Raw genomic sequence first — 6198 nt, 5'->3', positions numbered from 1 at the left:
CCAAGAGCGGTTGGACTGGGGGATCATCAACAACTCTTGGACAAATCTTTTTCCTGAAACCGCTCTTAACCACTTGGGTTTCTTCGGGTCTGACCACAGAGCTTTGGAATTAGTCACTTCTCCCAGTCCGGGAACGGGGCCCAGTACCCATAGTAAGCGTTTTCTTTTTGAGAATGTGTGGCTTCAGGACCCGAACTGGGATAGAATTTTTGATCAGTCTTGGTCCAACCCCTCAACCGCGGAGGAAGCTATACCTAATCTCATCGCCACCCAATCTTTGTGCGCTCAGAAGCTCAACACTTGGAATCACAAAAAAAAATTCAACTTCAAAAAGCAAATCAGTAAGCTAGAGAAAGAGCTCGAATTAGCCCGGTCCACTCCTATTTGGGACAGCCGCACTATAGAGACCATTAAAGATCTCCAATCTCGGCTTGATGCTTTACTCTACAAGGAGGAAGCTTACTGGAAACAGCGTTCTCGTACCCAATGGTTGGCTCAGGGAGATAAGAACACGAAGTTCTTCCACCGATTTGCCTCCCAAAGGAAAAAACGAATAAAATTCACCAACTCCATACGGCAAATGGTGGCATGGTCTCTGATGAGGATGGAATTATTCGAGAAATTGAGTCTCATTTTGATCAGCTCTTCACCTCCTCAAACCCCACCGATTCTGATGTGAATATAGCTCTGGAAGGAATTAGCTGCTCTCTCTCTGACTCAGACAAATCCCTCTTAAGTGAGGTTTTTTCCCAGGACGAAATTGAGAAAGCTTTCTTTCAACTTCCCCTTGACAAAGCCCCTGGCCCCGACGGTTTCAATTCTCACTTCTACAAAGCCAACTGGCATGTTGTTAGGAAAGACGTGCTTGAAGCGGCCTCCAGATTTCTCAATGGAAATGCAAATGTGGCCCCTCTGAATAACACCCTCATCACTCTTATTCCCAAAGTCCACAAGCCTAAGTGTATCTCCGAGTTTCGGCCTATCAGTCTTTGTAATATCATATATAAAATCATTTCTAAGACTATAGCCAATAGGCTGAAACTTGTTCTGAATTCCCTTATCTCACCTCACCAAAGTGCTTTCCTCCCGGGCCGACTCATCTCTGACAATATCATTATAGCCCAGGAAGTTGCGCATTCCATCAAGCTTAAGACGCGGGAAAAAAAAGGATGGATGGCGATCAAGCTTGACATGGCTAAAGCTTTCGACCGTGTGGAGTGGCCTTTCATAATAGCTATTCTCAGGAAATTCCAATTCCCTCCACGGTTTGTCCATCTGATTTTTGCCTGTATCTACACTGCCTCCTTCCAATTCAACCTTAACGGCAAAGTCTTAGGCAGTGTCAATCCTTCCAGGGGTATCCGCCAGGGCGATCCCCTTTCCCCTTATCTCTTCCTGCTGTGTGCGGAGGGCTTCTCTTCCCTTTTGCACCAACATGAAAGAAGGAGAACTCTTTTAGGCTTTAAAGTTGCAAGAAGAGCCCCAGCTATCTCTCACCTCCTATTCGCAGATGACAGTTTCCTTTTTTGTCAAGCCAACATTAGCTCCTGCAATATCATTAAAGAGGTGCTCGAGGCCTATGGGCGGGCCATGGGGCAGCAAGTTAATTTCCAAAAATCCTCTTTGTATTTCTCCCCAAATGTTGAGCTTAGGGACCAAACTTTGATATCCGATTTTATGGGTATCCCGGTACGGTCTTCCTTCGAAAAATACCTGGGCCTTCCTCAACATATTGGGCGAACGAAAAAGCAACTGTTCCATTATCTGCATGACAAGGTCTGGGGTCATCTCCATAATTGGAAGAATAAAGTTTTTTCAAAAGGAGGAAAGGAAACTCTGCTTAAATCTGTCATCCAGGCCATTCCCACTTACTCGATGGCGTGCTTCTGCCTCCCGGTAGCCACCTGTCATTCTCTCGAATCCGTAATGGCCAACTTCTCGTGGGGTGTCAATGATAATAACCGCCCCAAAACTCACTGGCAAAGTTGGAAAAAACTCTGTCGATCCAAAAAGGAAGGTGGCTTAGGCTTTCGTTCCCTGATCCATTTCAACCAAGCCTTACTAGCTAAGCAAGCCTGGCGAATCCTCAAGTAGCCAAACTCAACGGTGTCAAAAAATTTGTCAGCTAGGTATTTTCCTCACTCATCCTTTTTGGATAGCTCGACCGGGCACTCTCCCTCTTTTGTATGGCGTAGCATTTGCTGGGGAAAAGAGTTGTTGCACAAAGGTTTAATTTCCAAAATTGGTAATGGGCAGAACACCTTCACGACTCGCGATCATTGGATCCCGGGTCTCCGTCAGGTTCCCACCCTTTCCCCTGTCCCTGACAAAGTTTCCTCGTTCATTTTGCCTTCTTCATCTTGGGACTTAATTAGCTTGCAAAGATGCTTTCCGCCTCATGTGGTTGAGCAGATCCTCTCCATTCCCCTTCCCCTCAACCCTTGCCCCGATGAGTACATTTGGGAATATTCCCAATCTGGTATCTATTCTGCCAAATCAGGTTACCATGTCAGCCTGTCTTCCTCACCCCCTCCGGATATCCCCTCCTCCTCTAATCCCTCTCCTTGGTGGAAAAATTTGTGGCATCTTTCCCTTCCTGCCAAAGTAAAACATTTTGCTTTCCGTGCCACAAACTCCACCCTCCCCACAGCCAAAAACCTAGCTCATAGGAAAATCATTCCTTCCTTGGGTTGTGACCATTGTGGAGGAATGGAAGAGTCGGTCACTCATGTATTGTTTTACTGTCGGAGCATTAGAAGAGTCTGGAAAGGTACGCAATTTTATCCTTACATTTTTGCTAATTCTTTAGAAATATTATTTCATGATGTCGCTGATATGATTTACACTTCTCTGACCAAAAAAGATGTAGAGATTTTTCTTTGTACTGCTTGGCTTGTCTGGTTTAACAGGAACAAAGCTCTAAAGAATCAAGCTCACGACCCAGATCATGCGATTCTCAGCTTGGCTCAAAGCTTCCTAGAAGACTACCATTCCTCCCAGCGGACCGCTACATCCTCTCGCCCTAGCCAGATGTCAGCCCCTACTTCGTGGTCTCCTCCGGCTGCGGGTTTTCTCAAGCTAAATGTGGATGCAGCAATTTCACATGCCACCCGGAAAGCGGGCTTCGGAGGTATCATTAGAAACAGCGATGGTCTGGTAGTTGCTGCCATTGCCCAACCTCACTCAGGAGGAGGCTCGGTCCCAACCTTGGAAGGAAAATCCCTCCTCACCGTGCTTCAGTGGTGTATCAACGAGCACTTTTTAGTCCATGAGGTGGAAACAGATTGCAAAGCCATTACTGATGCTCTGTCTAGCCATAAAGAAGATATTTCGGTTTTTGGTGACATTATTGAACAAATCAAGAATACTTTATCTCAGTTCCCTGCTGCTCGGCTCTCCCATATCAATCGCGAGGCTAACACACTGGCTGATAAGCTAGCTCACTGGGCTCTAGGGTTAGATGAAGTAGCCATTTGGATTGGAGATGACCCCTGTAATATCATTGATTTTCTGTCTTCTTAGCGGGCTCCATTTCTTTCAAAAAAAAAAAAAAAAAACAAAAAAAAACAACACTCTATTCTTAAAAATATCCTTTCTATTTCGTAAGAACAAAACCCATTCAAACTTGCTTTAAAAAAAACCGAATCTTGCTCCCATTTTTCTCTCTCAGAAAAAAAACTTACCAAGATCTGCTTTCTTCTTTTTTTTTTTTCCAATTATTATTCTTCCATAAAATTTGCTTAAAACCCGCCATTAACGACGGAGAGAATTTCCAGTGCCGGCAAGAGAGAGATAGTGACAATGGGAACTAGATTACGGTACGGCATAGTTTGTGCAAAGGTGGCGTTAGGCGAGGAGATTGGTGATGATGATCAGACCCTCAAATGGGATAGTGTTAAAATTAAGAACAACCACTTTTCCATCTAAGCTATCAACGATGTCATCTTTACAAAGTCGGAATAAATAGTGGCAGTAGTGATAAATATCAAAGCAACGATTACGTGCTTTCGACGATAAATATTACTGATCTGGTGTAGTTGGTGGTTTTGCGGTGGTGTGGTGATGGTGGTCGACGGAGGTTGTGGACTTTGTGGTGGTGTGGCGGTTGCGGTGTATCCTCCGGTGTCTTTAACCTTTTTCGGTTTGCGACAGTCATTTTATTTTTAATTATTATTTATTTATTTTTATCTTTTAAATATTTTTTTTTTCAGTTTTTGTTGCTTAATTTTAGCAAGAAAGTTATTTTATATAATTTTTAGCAATTATTTTGTTTTATTATATTATTTCATTACTTGGTTTTTTGATGGAATAATGCAGTTATCTTTGCAATTTTTGAATACTTTTTATGTTGGTAGATTTTTATGAGATAAGTATTGGTAGTTATTAAGGTATATATATTATTGGAAAATTCTACAATGCACCCCTTAAAATGGATATATTGATTCACCCCTATCTGTTTTAGCATCCGAAATAATTTTTTAGTCAAATTTTTTCTCATGGTCATGTACGTTATAGTTATTTAAGACATCCTGCAAAATTTTAAGAAATTTGGAAAAGTTTAACACGCCGAAAATTATGTTCAAACAGTGTGTTGCACGCGTGACTATTTTATTTTATACGCGTGTAAAATAGACTGTTTAAACATTGTTTTCTATATTGTAAATTATTTCGAATTTTTTAAAATTTTGTAGGATATCTTAAATAGCTATAACGTACATGAATATGAAAAAAAATTAGACTAAAAAATTTTTTGGATGCCGAAATAAGTTAAGGGTGCATCAGTACATCCCTTTTAAGGGGGTGCATTGTAAAATCACCCTATATTATTTTGGATAGTATTTCTTATTTCTTATTGATTTATTATTTTCAAATTTTATTATTTTTTTTAGTTATTAGATTATTTTAGTTTTCGTTTTCTTATTACACTTTTACAATTTTTCATTTATGTCGTTAAGTTTTATCCAATTTTTCTTTTAATAAGTTATTTTATTTGTCTTAACATTGCTAGTATTTTTTTTATGTTGTTGTGTTATTCTGTACGGTGATATTATTATGTTATGTTAGTTTATTATGTAAAATTTTATTCTTTGGAGTTGACAAAAATTTTATGAGTTTGAACATGATCTCTCTTCAAGTATTCGAGTTTGAGATAAGTTTCTATCTTTTTTTATTTTATCTATTACATTATTATTATTATTATTATTATTATTATTATTATTATTATTATTATTATTATTATTATTATTATTACTATTATTATTATTATTATTATTTTCATTGGTATAATATGTTCTAATTATTATTATTTTTTTTTTCTTTGGTTTTGTAGAGAGGTTCACAGATTAGCTGAAGCTAAACTTATATAGCTTTAGTGGTTGCACTGGATTGTTCTCTTGCATTGGGCTACCTAATAAATCTTTTGAGTCTAGTTGATTATTTTCAATTATTGTATTTTCTAGGAGATCCTTCTTCTTTGTTTTAAAGTAGGATCTATTCTAGATTTTTTTGCTAGTTTGTTATCCAGTTTTCCTGAGGCATCTCTGATTCATGTTTATTATACACATGAATTAGCAGTTCGTGCACTCAGGGTGAATGGTAAACTAGTTTGGATTTTCATCTTTTCTCTATGTATAAACATTTGAGTATTTTTAATGAAAGTTCATTGTCAAAAAAAAAAACACTCTATTCTTATAAAACAAATAAAATATTTTTGAGAGAGAAAAATAAAAATTTTCATTAATAAGTAAATTAGACAATAGTTCATTACATAATTATATATAATTCAAACGAGTAGAATTAACAAGATATGCAAATCATGTCGTTTACAAAAATAAGAATGAAAACCTTAATAGTACCTTCAACTAAAATACTAATAAGGCGCCAGCGTGAAAGCATCAAAGAAGCGCGAAGAATGTTAGATCTTCAATCTAAATGAATATATGATAAATCACCCTGTCAACAACTATCAGCCAAAAATCTTTCAATAAAAATTATGTAATAACAACTCTATTATCCAATCTAGAATAAAAAAAAAATCACAAAACGACCAACCATAGTGATAACAATTGTAACAAACAATCACGTCATAAACTATGGGCCAATAAAAATATGAGAATCTCCCAGATCTGAACATGGACAGGGATAGTCATGCTACTAACACAAACATGCTTTGATTCAATTGAGTCCTAATATCTCCAA

This window comes from Cannabis sativa, chromosome 2, assembly GCF_029168945.1.
Source record: "Cannabis sativa cultivar Pink pepper isolate KNU-18-1 chromosome 2, ASM2916894v1, whole genome shotgun sequence".
Classification (NCBI taxonomy): Eukaryota; Viridiplantae; Streptophyta; class Magnoliopsida; order Rosales; family Cannabaceae; genus Cannabis; species Cannabis sativa.
This window is presented reverse-complemented; position numbering follows the sequence as displayed.